Source organism: Meleagris gallopavo, chromosome 4, assembly GCF_905368555.1.
Source record: "Meleagris gallopavo chromosome 4, MGAL_WU_HG_1.1, whole genome shotgun sequence".
Classification (NCBI taxonomy): Eukaryota; Metazoa; Chordata; class Aves; order Galliformes; family Phasianidae; genus Meleagris; species Meleagris gallopavo.
In genome coordinates, this window is record NC_139407.1 from 43,497,547 (window position 1) to 43,511,983 (window position 14,437).

General features: G+C 33.4%; 1 protein-coding gene across 1 annotated transcript in view; it reads right to left on the reverse strand.

Annotated features, from left to right (window-relative positions):
• The window catches only part of TUSC3 (tumor suppressor candidate 3), a 108,273-nt gene that overhangs the window by 35,868 nt on the left and 57,968 nt on the right, over positions 1 to 14,437 (reverse strand). The window lies entirely within an intron of this gene.

A 14,437-nucleotide genomic window follows, 5' to 3' on the forward strand; every position in this document is an offset into this window, starting at 1 on the left:
TACCTCCCAAGAAAGCTTACAAATTAAAGAATATCCTTTCAGTGCTTTGTATTTGAGAATTTTTTTTTTCTGAACTTTGTGTCTTGCAAAAATAAAACAAGAAATATTAATTGAACATTAAGAAAAAAAATGTGAGGCCAAATATATTGTGGCAATTTTGTATATAAAATTAGAAAATAAAACTTTTTTGTACCTCTCTGGGGGCAGAACTCATTTGGTGACACTTAGTAGTGGTGAACGTGGGTACTGTATATTGAATCTGGCATTACACTGAATAATCTGCTGCTATGAAATTTGCAAATAACATCTGCAGATTTAGGAACAATGTGATATGCTGTTTAGAAAGGTGAAAAAAATAATAATTTTATCACCTATGAAATGCTGTAACTTATGAAAAATAGAAGCCTAGAAGGCTTTGAGAGACAATCTTCTCAGCAATTGTGGGTATAGGTACATTTCATCACATGAAGAACTGCAAGCATAGGACAACAGCTTTCATGCATCAAGAATAAAAAATTATACTCGGCAAATTAAGGCAAAAGTAACTACTCAGATGAAAGGAGAATAACCGTTGAAGGTTCTATAGAGAAGGGAAAAGCTGGGTAAGTTAAGGACTGTGTATAGTTTTTAAAGACATTATATATACATTTTTAACAAAAATTAACGTACAAAAACAGTCTAACAAGCTGATCAAGGATCTGGAAGTCTCATCACTCAGATCTGTGGGAAACTTCTTCACTAGCTGAACCTGAATCAAGGCTGAACACTGCCCTCAACCTGCTGCACTTCTCTAAATTTAATTAATGCACTAATTTACTGCTGAGACAAGCAAATTCTAATGTTGTGTTTCTTAGTTTTTTAAATGAATTACAACAAAACTCAAGTCAACAACTCCCCAAACCCCTAGTATTGTATCAGTTTTCAAAACTGATCTATGCAGGCAAGTACTTTAACTTAACAACATAAACACAGTCCAAAGATCATTTCTCCAGACATCTCATCACTTTGACACATAGCTCATTCCCACTGTTAGAGGAGCCACTGTTGGCTGCATAATGAATTTTGTCCCCTTTAAAGTCTTTGGATCTTCAGGATTCTTCTCAGTTCTTAAAAAATAATTAGCAATTCTTTTAGCACAAGAGGCAATTTCTCAAAATATCTTTTAAATAAAAGGAAAACAAAGGAAGGAAAGTTTTTGCCATCTCTTTAGTTTATATACAGTACATAATGAATTCTAAAGCTCCAGTTACAAAACCTCGCAATGACAGCAGAGTTTGTATTTTTTATGTTCTATTTGTAAGAGAGCACAGAGGTTTCTTCTGTGTACAAAAAATAATATGTATGAAATGTTGGTTTGAAAGAAGTCATAGGTGTTTTGCTATCTGTTTCAAGAGAGCCAATATTTCACACTAACGCTTTACTGGACATAGAATTGCAGAATGTCAATATTTAGAAATATATACAGTATGCAATAAGCCATGCAGTTGCATGTTACAAACTATTAAGTAAAATCATTCACTCTCTATTAAAGAATTTTATTTTAACATTTATTTCTTTGTAACATTTAACTGATCTTCAGAAGACTAAACACGATGCTACAAGAAAAAAGCACACTGAAGTCTGGGTACCTTTCAATAATACCAAAGAACAGGTTCTGCAAACAAGCTTAAGTTAGATGTTGAGCAAGGGAGTGATAAGTAAAGCACTGATTTTTACTGTAATACCCACCTCAACAATGAAAAGAACTGTGATGGCTAGAAGCTACTATGTGTAATGTATGTGCTCATTCTTCTCAATGATTATAATCACAAATCGAGATGAGAACAGCCAGTACTATCTCTCTACTATTTCTCAACATGTTTTGTTTTTTTTAAATGATCAACTAATTAAGATGTTTTTGTGACTATACTTCCAGCATTTTCACATTTCCTGAACTACACACACTTGAATTATTTGCAGTTAATTTTCAACTATTTTGCTTTTATTTTGTTAAAAGATGTGAACGAAGACAATAACAACTTTGCACCTGATAATTTAGATAGAACCCATTAATGACATTACAGCTTAATATTTACATCCTGGTTGTGATCTAGAATGGTCTCTTTAAATCCCTCTGAGAAACTGTCGCCCAAGCAGTATTCCTGGTTTTAGGCAGTCTTGAAACTACCATTTTGAACAGGTTCTCTAGTGATAAGTTTGTGCAGCAGCTTTTTGAAAGTTGTAAATTTTAAATATCTGTAATAGCCCGAAGCAAGGAGTTTTACAGCTTTCTAATTAATGTGTAGAACTACCTTTTTTTGAAGACATTGCCTTCAAATTTAATCAGAATAAACTGAAAATTCGTCCTACTTTCCATGTCATTATTTAACAGACCTCACACAAATCTGCATGTCATCTGCTTTCCTAGTTTGCCATTATCATTTCACGTACAGAAGTACTTCCATAGTTAAGCTGATCCTGTGTTCTTTCTGTTCTTTCCTGAGCTTTTGTTTTTCTGGAATGCATTTAAACTGTGCATGAAACACAGAATTTACAGTAGACTGTCCTTATAATTCTAAACACTGTTCACTCTGTTGACTACTGCATATTTAAAAGTTATTTTGATTTGGCTCTTATAACCAAAAGATCTTACTCCTGAATAGTCTGCTAAGAGTTGATCGTTTTACAGGCATTTAATAGCAAAAACGTACAAGTGTTTTTTTCCATTCAAATCATTCCATAGTTATTTCCAACAAAGCAGTACAATGGCAGAAAACACTCTTCCACAGTTCTTCTGCATGAAACAATTGCTTACCACCAGCTGGCTGAGGCCCAGCCAGCCCCTGGGCTGTACTTCCCACCTCCAGCCAATACCTTACTATTTTATAGTTTTTTTTGCATGGTGCCATAGGGTATTTTTTGGCCAATTTAGATCAGCTGTCATGGTTCTGTCTCCTCCAAGCTCCTTGTAGAATCGTGCAAGACAGGGGATTGCAGGAGTACAAGCTGAGAACCTGAAATGTTTTTGGCTCCATACAGCAGTATTCAGCAACAACTACAACATGTGCGTTATCAACATTGTTTTTCTCCTATAGCCAAAGCACAACAACACATCAGTCACTACAAAGAAAGTAAACTCCGTCCCATGTGAAACCAGGAAAACTTGTGCTTTTAGAAGCTTACACTGTCTTTTAGTGTAAATTACACAACATTCCATTCTTAGTTTGAAAATCAATTCAGTAAAAACAATGGACTCAATGTATCTCTATTGCATTTCCTAAGTTCTTCAATCTGCTTACAAAGATGACATATCTTTAAGATTTAAAGATTTTATTTATAGTTTATAAAGAGTATAAGTGAGAAAACTTATCAAGTGTAATTGCTAACACAAAAGCTTTTTAGTGACCATGGAACAGACCCAGTAATGTTTCTACCTCTCCTATGCAACTTTCCTTTAGCTTTTACCAGGTTTCCAGTAGGCTCAATTCATCAAAAATATGTAGCCTCGTTCCTTAGAAAACCAGCTGACTGGAATTTGTTGTTTTTGTTTGCAGATCTTTCTTACAGACAGACTTGAAAGAGGTACGTCTTTGTCTTACCCAAGAATTAATACCAACTTTTCAGCCTAGAGCTATTAATTTTCTATGAAGAATTAGAGTATAATTATATTTCTTGAACTGCTTATAAAGAGCACATAACCAAAAGATGCATTATAAGCTAGCTGAAAAATATCTTTAAATCTCATAAACAGTTTTGGAAATCAAAAACATATAAACATGTAGATAGAACTCAGAAGATATACGAACATTTTGTGGCAGATTTTCTTGCATATTTAGGTACACTCTATAGTCATAGTCACAAATCAGTCATGTAAGATAATTCCTTTTAAATTTTATTTTTCTTTTTGCCTGCTCTGTGACAACTTCAAGCTATTCTTGACTAGCTGCTGCCAGCTTTGTATATCACTGACTTTTGCTACAAGCTTTTTCTTTTTATATTGAATGTTAAAGTGTTACACATCAGTGAGCCAAAGAAATCTCTTCCCCATGTTGAATAATATATGATTGACATTGCAAACTTTTCTAGAAACACTTGTTCCAGGTAGTCTTTAATCCATGGCATCAAATTCTATGTCCTACTTTCACAAATCAGTGAATCACTGAAAAAGAATATTTCTGGAAGGAGAGTATTCTGGATATTTCAGTAGATTCCAGGCTCATCCTAATAATAAGGCAATACTGACAAGTCCCTTGATTCACACTTGCAGTTCCTCTTTCAAAAAAGGTAAGCTAAGCTGGTTAATAAAACCAAAGAACAACTTCAAATATAGATGCCAATTGTTTAGATATCTTAAAGACAAAACTTAATCTTTGAAAAGTTAGACTATGATATGACAAATATTACAAGAAAACTCCTGTTTTTGTTGCAGCATTTTAGATTAAGTTTCTTCCCTACCTTTCTGGAACTCTGAAGACAGATTATAGCATACATTTTGCAAAGCATTTACCTCTTACAGAACCGAACTACTGCTATTTGAATTGCATCTCTTTAAAACTATGATAATAGGATTCAATCCAGTAATGTATGCAGAGCAATATGAAAGTATGTATTTGCTAATAATACTGCTTTAAGTATTGAATGTAAGTATCTTACCTATTTTTATCTAATTATCTATTTATTTTTTTCCTAACTCGAATTACTCCTTTGGCAACAAGAGAATTGAGAAAACACTTATTCACTCTTCAATTATTTTCACTTCTTGAAGACTTGTAGATTGGTAGCATAAGAGAGAAGGCAACTGAGAACAACTAAATGGAAATGAGAAAAAAATTAGTCCTTGGGTACTATAGCCCGACCTTTCACATATTAGAAAATACATTTTATCAGTGATATAAAATCTCCAACACTGAAATTTCCTACTGGTAGAGTTGTTACCACAATATCCTAAGTTGATTTAATGGCCACTGTATGAACTCATCTGGAGTCTTCAAAAAAAAAAAAAAAAAAAGTGTTTATTATCAGACTCTTGAGTGATATTAACAGGGAAACATAGCCAACTTTACACAATACAGGATACTGTTAATACCAAATGAAGATCTATGTTCACTACTGATTAGTTCTAATATTTATAAAATATGGAATATTTTTTCTGATACTGAATAAAATAACCTAGCTTTCAGCTGAGATACAGCTTTATCTGCATAGAATTTTCTAGTCATTTAGCATATTTGATGGTTACTTTATTTTAATATTTACAGTGATGGCCACTGGCGACTATTTTCATACACCTGATATATATGAGATGGTTACTGCAACCTAAGCACTGATACAACTGTCAATTGTTATTTGCTAACCTCTACACCAGAAGGTCAGGGATGAGAATTTACTCAAGCAAAACATAAGTCTTACTTCAGAATACCTAACTGAAGGAAGGATTTCAGACTACCTAGATCTGGTAATGAAGATAACATACAAATCTCACTGAAATGATCTCAAATGAATTAGTTGACATATGGCTAACAATAACTTACAAACAAAAGCAAATGAAAAGAAAATCTTTACAGTTCTATGTCCACTAGCAGTGATTAAGTCCTCAATTGATTTTAGTGTAAATATCAGCAAGTTTGAAGTAAGCCATATATAAAAACTTAGAGTTATTGTATTACCATGCACAATTTGCACAATGCACTGAAACGCATTTGGATTTTTCTATGTTAGTAAACACATAGAAACCTAGAAATCAATACATATAAGATGAAAGTAACAAGTCCATTAATTCCAGTTCAAACCAACTCATACAGTCAGTGATTAAAATATTAAGTTTGCATGCATTATCAAAAAGAGCATAAAAACCCTAGTCTAGTCATCATAAATAATGCTATTTGCATATCATACAGTGGGCAGGTATTTATGTTTATATTCCAGTGCCAGACTCTAAAGTTCCAGCAGGCTGAAGATTTGATCTGATGTTCACATCCCAGAAATAAATGTAGATTTTAATGTCAACTTTCAAAAAAAAAAAAAAAAAAAAAAAAAGAGGGTGGAGATGTGTGGGGGTAGAAATGCGTTTAAAAATCACTTTTTTCAGAAAATATTCACAAATATCTGAGACATATAAAAGTAGAACTTTATACTGAAACAGCCCAGATACAGTTTGGAATTCAGTTTTTAAAGTCTGATGTATTTATCATTATACTAATATCTAAACTGTATTAAAAACTGCATTTCAGTACATGCAATGAGAAATTGGCTACACTATAAGAACACTGATAATAGCGTTATCTCTTCCGTTCTAGTGAATATAACCTCAAAGAGGAAGCTTCCTCTATTGACAATTCAAAGCCTTCTTGAGTATTCACATTATGACTCTGACACTTGCATGACAGATAAGAGACAAAGTCAGAAAAAGTTTGAAGGTTAGTCTTTTGTCTCCCTCAAAACTAGTATTTTTAATACTATCTAGCAATCCCTTTCTAGCAAACTCTTTTGAGAAATTCACTATTTTTTTAATAGATATTAAAATGCACTTCTGTATGTTTGAATGTGTCCTATTTCACTTTTTTTTAAGCTGGATAAATTAAAATCATCAGGAATAACAGAAACAACTTTTAAACTGAAAGGAAGAATATTTAGATTATTAAATATACACATATACCTATAAACCGAAGTATTTGTTAGTTCTGTTAGAAGACTGAGCACTTTTCTTTATGTTTATGAAAGAATTTTTATTTCTTGGAGTAATAAATGTTATCCTTTTATAGTTCAGTGTATTATGCTGTTTGCAGTTAAGACAAAGAACTCCTACAGTAGCAGAAGTTGTTACAGTCTTCTCTGCTCAAGAACTGGGGAACACCATTTGTCTTTGTGGCATTTGGTAATTAGCCCTCCATCAGCAATTGTGAAGGGAAAGCAGATCAAAGCAAAAAAAAACAAACCACCCCAAACAAAACAATAGTCAGAGAACACAAAACATTACTGTCTGCATCACAACCTCATAGATGCAGAGGAGCAGCTCTGTAAGAGAAGCCTATCATAGATGATGACTGCAGTAGCTGCTACGATAAATGCTGACACATCTCAAAGGTACTTACAGCTGTGCTTTTTATATATACGTATATCAGCAAGAAACAGATGAACATTCATTTGAGGAACCATTACCAGAGCGTACATGGTAAAATGTAAGACATGCCTTGTCCCAGGAACAAATACAAACCCGTGTTTGGAATATCTCCATGGAACTGTAACCCCCTGCTCAGTATCATCCTTCATATCAGAGGAAATATCAATACGTGACTTGAAGATGATCATCACTACTGATGCAAAGATGCTTATGTTTAGCTGCAGACTCCCAGGCTCTTTCTATGAGTAAGTGGTAAAATACCTATTGATTCTCAGAACCCAGTCTGTTTTACTTCACAGTATTCCAAGTAGTTTTACTTCACAGTAGTTACTCTCTGGTTCTATGGACTGACAGAAAAAGGAGCAGCATGAGGTATATTGAGTGAACTCCTGGAGTCCACCTTCTATCTTCGTTCAAAAGAAACACATTTCATGAATCCTGTGTAATGACAACCAAATCACAGAATCATGATTCAAGCATATAAGGTGGAAATTAAAGTGATTAAGGTTTTCTAATGAGCACTCCTTATCTAAACTAAGTAGGTGCAGAAAAATGGCAGTGAGAAAGTAATAAGCTAGGTTTAGAAGAACATTTCAGGCCCTGAAGAAAGAAAAAAAAAAAAAATCAACATTTCAATGGATAACGCAGGCTCCATTCATGGTGGAGGATTTCACAAAGCTGAACAATTGAAAAGCATTTATAAAAAACTCATTATAGACATAAGACTAATTTTCTACATAGCAATTGAAATAGATAGTAATAACAGCAGGCATCACTGATATGTACGTGACAACTGGCAGATTATATCTTCAGTCACTCACTAGTTCAACAAGAAGCAACACTGTTTTAAGTACAGTTTTCATAAGAGAAAAGGCATTGTGAAGTCACAAGAAGTATAAACATTGCAGAGAAAATGATCCATTATAATTTTAATAAATTAGACTAAAAGATGAGCAGTAACATTTAAAACATTTCACTTATGATTTCATTTTTCAAAAGAGTTCAAGTGAAATGAAAAATTAATGAGGGAAGTCATCTATACTAGCAAATCTGGTGAACTCAATGAATCACAAGCTAACAGTTATATTCCTCAACTTACCTTGGATCTGTATCCCACACATCTTTAAATAAATAGATAGATAGATAGATAAAAAGACGATTCAGGAATGGATTCCAGACCTTGCTAATTAATTATCAAATGGAATAACAATGAACCAGACCTTAGAAAGAGTGGAAAAGAGACTGACTAGCAAATACATTTCTCTCCTAAAAGGTCAGAAAGCTTGCAGATAAAATGAAAGTTGTCAAGAAGTAAGCTGAGTTGGCTCTGCAAATGAAATGAAAAGAGATACCTCATATTTCAGCCATTAAAACAGAGCAAGTAAAGAAGTTAATATGCAGTAAAGAGTGATAATGACCTAATTTCTGAATTCTGTTCTCAGCAATGCTACTGATGAATAAAAGGAAGCCAGGGATTTGCAGCTGACAGAATGCATCTATGCCATGCAAAGGCAAACTCAAAAAACCTAATTTCAAATCTAGTACCTTAAAGCCTAAAAGTAATGTTATTTTTTTATATATTTATCCCGAGTATATCAGAGTATGCTAGCGTATATCTATGGATTCTGAAAGCAAATTTAGCCTTCATTAACTTGAAATGCTTTTGGATGAATTTGAAATAGAGAACAATTAAATGTATGAAGGAACATGAAAAATGAGAGGAAGTAATTATTCCAAAGAAATTGAGACATATTCAGAAGACAAAATATGTTCCATAAGGCAACTAATCCTCTTGACAAACAAATGTGGTATTACTTTTCTAGTCTTTAGTAATTCATTCTGCTACATTTAAAGCTAGAAAAATGGGTTTTAGAGCAAACATTATAGAACACTGAATAACTGGCTCGACTGGGTTTTAAAAATATTTAACAGAAGCCCACATTTTGAGACTAATTTATTAAGAATCAAGTTGATGACATATACAAAAACAAGTACTAACAAATTCAGCCAACGTCAGAAAAAAAATCAGATTTAAAAACTACACTACATTACATGGGAAGAAACGAAAGCTATTTGCTTGGGAAGTGAGAAGAATTTCCACAAATTATGTTCTCATCTGAAAAACAACTGAGAAAAGTGAGTATAAGCATGTTCTTAATTATTGTGATTTGCCCATCAGAAAATTAAGTCAGATTCAGGATACAAAACACACTTGCAATATATTAATAAACTAATCATCACCTCTAATCAAGGTTTGTTATAATGGAGAGGAAGCAAGTCAAAAGAACAAAATACTATTTTATTGGAAAGAAGAGTTTGTCTAGGCTTTAGAAAGTGAAGGCCAACAGGAAGGATATCTGTAAATATACAAAAGAGACAAGAAGGAACTCAACTCAGAGGCAAGCAATGACAAACAAATGGCAAATCAGTCAAAATTTTTCATTAGAATACAAAGTGCTACAGTGGTGCTCCGAAATGAGTGTGGGAACAAAACCTAGGTTTAAGATTTTGATAAGATGCACTTGCCCATGACTGGTCATACAAGGCCCCTCTTGCTTCTAAGTTCTTGCACACTTAGAATTACAGGGCTATATGAAATGGATGTCAATGTTAAAAATACTGAGAAGCAAAGGAGAAGAAAAAACTCAAACCAGTATTACAAATTTGGACTGCACTTGCTAACTTGGTAGTATACTCATTCTGTAGAAAGTGTTCTCCCCCAAATTGCTGTGTTTTTACAGTTTCAGTTGATCTGTCTATTTTCAGGACTCCATCCTATCCCAATTACTTCCACTTACTGCATATACCTCTGATTAAATGCACACTCAGAAGGCAAGGTATCTATTATTGTCTAAATTCTCTCCAGATTACTGCCACACAAAATGGCTGTGAGTACTACGCCCAAATATTTCTGCATATTTCCAGTGCTCAGTTTTGAAGTTCTGTTTTCACACACACAACATTTTACTAGCAATACATCTATGTCCCTGGGACATAGCAGAATAGCAGAAGGTTTTAACTCAGAGAAGTATCTGCTATATAGAAAGCAGGATCCTACTGCCTATTAGAGACCCAGAAGTACAATCTGTGTATAGAATAAGACTTTTTAGTTTACCTTTTAATTTAGTCATCTTCTATTATTTGTTCCTTTAGATACAGTCAGTAAACATGAAAGATTAGCTAAAGAAAGGAATAAATATCGGTGCAAGAGCTGGACCAATCAGACTAACTTGTTTCCTTGAAAACATATAAAATACATTTTATATATATATCAAAATAGCAAGTAGTAAATAACTGCTGACTTCCAGATTAAAAACAAAATCGAAGCAGCAAAATTCAGATAGCCCTTCAAATGCCTGTTCTTTCTCTTGGCATTTTTCACAGGTGTAAGAAAAATCTAACATTGTTACATTGAAATTACAGTATTTCCAATGTTTACTGGAAAACTGTATGGAGACTGAACTGCTCTTCAACAGAAGAACATACTAGATCTTTAACCCTGGAAGTCTCTGGAGAATAGAACATATTTTGATACTTGAATCATCACACAATGTTGAACTTTTACTGCAACAAAAGGAACATCAATACACTTTTGTTAAAGGTTATCTGGTTATCTTCTGGAACGGAATATGAAATATTTGTAAAATAATCTCTCTGATGTAGGAAAAGACTATGCTATGCAACAAGGAACGCTGGTAGAGTTTTCTCTCTCTTCTTTCCTCACTCCCTCAAAATTGTTTAAAATACTTCCTAAGGTTTTAGAACAAACAACAATCTTAAGGTACAGGAATAACATCTGCTCAGTTCTATTCAGCTACAACGAATAGCATCTCCAAGCTTAATATCTTTTTCTCATTTCCAGTGTGAGTATTTTTGTGATCCGATAACGACGCTACCACTTAAGAAAAGACAGACTTTCAGAAACTCTGAAGAGGCATACTGCTTGGCAAAGTTTAATCATATTAAAGTCAATGGTATCTTCCGAACAGGATAAAACTTACCTTGTCTGTTCTTGAAGGAAACAAAATTTAAAAGAATAAAAAGACTAAACAAAAAGGAAAATATAATGAGTTATGAGCTTTGCAGCTTCACGTAGTTGAGCTTTATCTGACTTCTGATATAAAACTCTTATGCACAAAACAGTTCGTTTTCCAAATGAAACTGAATTGCTTCTAGAAACTATCAACACATACTTAAAAGGAAGGGGGGCAGTGGGAAGAACTGTTTATTACTTGAAAATACTGATCAATTAAAATTGAATTTCTGTTGTTATGAGTAGCAATTAAAATCTGGCTGCTTTTTTTTTTTAATTGGATTTTATCAAGACAAAATACTTGCTGCCTGCTTGATTGTCCAAAATCCACTTTTATTTGATGAGAATGTGTTTTATCTTTACTGAGCCAAAATACAGTACTGCAATAAAATGAGCCTATCTAAACTTTCACAGTATGTATGCGTAAAGAATTGATAATTTAGAGGTTCTTATCTCTCATCTAAAAAAGTTCTGTCATGAGAATTCTTACCTACTTCTCTTCCCACATTAAAAATGGGTGCAAAATGTTGGGTAAGATTGCCCTTTTCTAATATCAAAGTGGAAACGCGTTACACAGAAATTTATTGAAAAGCCAACGACTACCCCTCCTTCAACCTCAAACATTAGGAGGGATACATCTGTTAATAGTTTTCCAAATGCTACAGTGTTGTTCATTTTAATGCACTGATCTGTTAACAGAATTACTTGATACTTTGTTTTATTTTACATTAGCTCATCTCCTTACACTGCCAATTGCTAAGGCTTCTCTTGATTGAATCAAGAAGGAAATTTTAAGAAAAGACTAGAGAAACCGTTTACTAGATAAAAGTTTCCAAGAAAATTCAGTTGTGATGACTACGGAAAATCTATTTCACTGAATAAACCCTAAGTAAATAACCTACTTCTCACTTCTATCAAGTATATTAGCATGATTAGCTATTCCAGTGAAAAAAAAAAATTAATTTCAATAGTTAATTTATAATTATTGTTGATGGATGCACCAAAACACTGCTCTGGTACAAGGTTAATCTGGATATCTTATGTTACATGCTGGAACAATAACCTATGTGAACTTTAAAAAAAATCCAAATGAAATACATAGTATAGATATATTCTGTCATACAGAAAATGACATTTTTATATGTTGAAGCTGAACCAAATAACATGGCTACCTTCAGAAAAATCACACATTCAAAATACAATCTGCATTTATACATATTTAGACAAATGTTGAAAGCAAAAAGACTATTTACTGTGATCTACTGAGCTTGAGAGGGAAGGTATTTCTAATGATAGTTCCAAGAAATAGTTCAGGTGGTTGTTTTGGTGATTTGTTTCTGCTTTCATTTTTACTAGATTTAGATTAGATTGCATGAAAATTGTTTTTGCTACTTAGCTATAGAAAGCTGCTGTGAATTCAGTATCTCATAGTCCAAGTATAAATTTTCAGAGTACCTTATCTTTACATTGGCAAATGGAAAAATGAATCAGAGAGGTCAAACATTTTTCATTTAACTACAGAAACATACAGATTACTAGATATCTCCATCAGGGAGACAATTTGAAAAGTGATATTTTAAAGACGGTTCCTGGATAAAAATCTTCCGTTTTAAAACTGTTAAAACAATATTGTAATGTAAAAGACATATTTATATTTTATCTGATCCGTTAAAAGAATATCAAAATGTATAAAAATTACTTCTTAACATACTTTTTGTTACACTTGAACAGTTTTAACAAGCTTTTAAAATACAAGACACAGGAAAAGAATCCAAGTAATATAGTGGCAAGCAAAACTATTATCCATTTCACAAAGCATCAGCTTGTGTAGAAAGTCATCTAATATCTGACAAGAAAAATACAATATCTCCCCCTCCACACAAACTTTCCAAATTCCAATCATTTCTAAATAATGAAGGAAAATTATAAACTTTCAAAACCATTTTCATTATTTTTAGATCAAGCTTGTCCTTCAACTTGTTATCCAAAAATACAACAGATAACATCAAGACAGAAATGTAGCACAACTAGTTTGAACTAGTTTGGTCAACATAAAACAGAACTGAAAGATAATATATGAATCCTAAAACTAAAATTAGCTGAATGCAGGAATAAATACAGAAAGCAACTCCAACAACCTCAGTAAAAGAGCTGTCATGGTTTTATGATTTTTGGTTATCAGTATTCCACATCATAACATCATGTAATGCAATGGGGGTTTGACTGCTGATGCTCAAGTTCCGGGTGCCTGTCCGGAGGAGAAGAAGAGCTACATTTCCCCAGGGGGCTTTGCGGTCAGCGAGGAGATATAACTCCCGGCAAGGTCACCTGATGTTCTCTTCTTTGCCTGCGCTTCTTCATCGGCTCAACTGGACTGCACTTCTCACCTCAGCGTTGTGGTGAGGCCGATCCACCTTTCAGACACACACACTCTCTCTCTCTCTCTCTCTCTCTCTCTCTCTCTCTCTCATTATATTTTGCTGATACTATATTTAGTAAATTAGTTTGTTTCACCTCAGATTGTTGCCGCTGTTTTCAATTATTTTGGGGTCCCCTATTTTCCTTTTCCAGGGGTGCGGATCCGTGGATCCCTCCGCCCTTCTAGTTATGGAACCGGACCGAACCAGCCCGTAAACCGCTGACAGACAGTGTATCCACTTCACAGAACAGACCTACTCAGAATTACAGAAATATGGCTTAAAAGCTTCATTCCAAGAATATAATCACAGAATCAAAGTAATTTTGGTAATCAAGCAAAGAACCATAAGTGCCAAGCAGAAGTTAAAAATTTTTAAGAAACGTTAGCTGTACTTCTACAATAAAATGATTCTAAGAACTAGTATTGTTTAAGGCAAGGAAACAAATGCCTTTTCATCTTTTTTTTTTTTTTTTAAAGACATTTAATGAAGAGAATTGAAGTATGAACTAAAATTATGACAAGAACAAAGCAAATAAATGGAGATAGCAAGAAACAGCTCATGATAAAGACAAAATATTATCCCTCTCAAAGTCTGGTAGCATACTAGACCCTACAGTAGAGAATGAACTACTAACTCTTAGGAAATTCAAAAAGCTAAGAATTATGAAGTTGAATCTAACAATAAAACAACTAAGCTTGGTGAGCTATTCTGTGCCTTCTCTTGGAAACAAGAGTTTAAATGCTAAGATCATTGAAAGCAGTTTGTCAGTACTATATACAAGAAATCCTTGTATTGGCATGTAAATTTGGAATTGGTATCCAGCACTGGAAATAAAGCAATGAGTTAAATTTCATTCACATATGAAAATTGCAGTTGCAGACAATA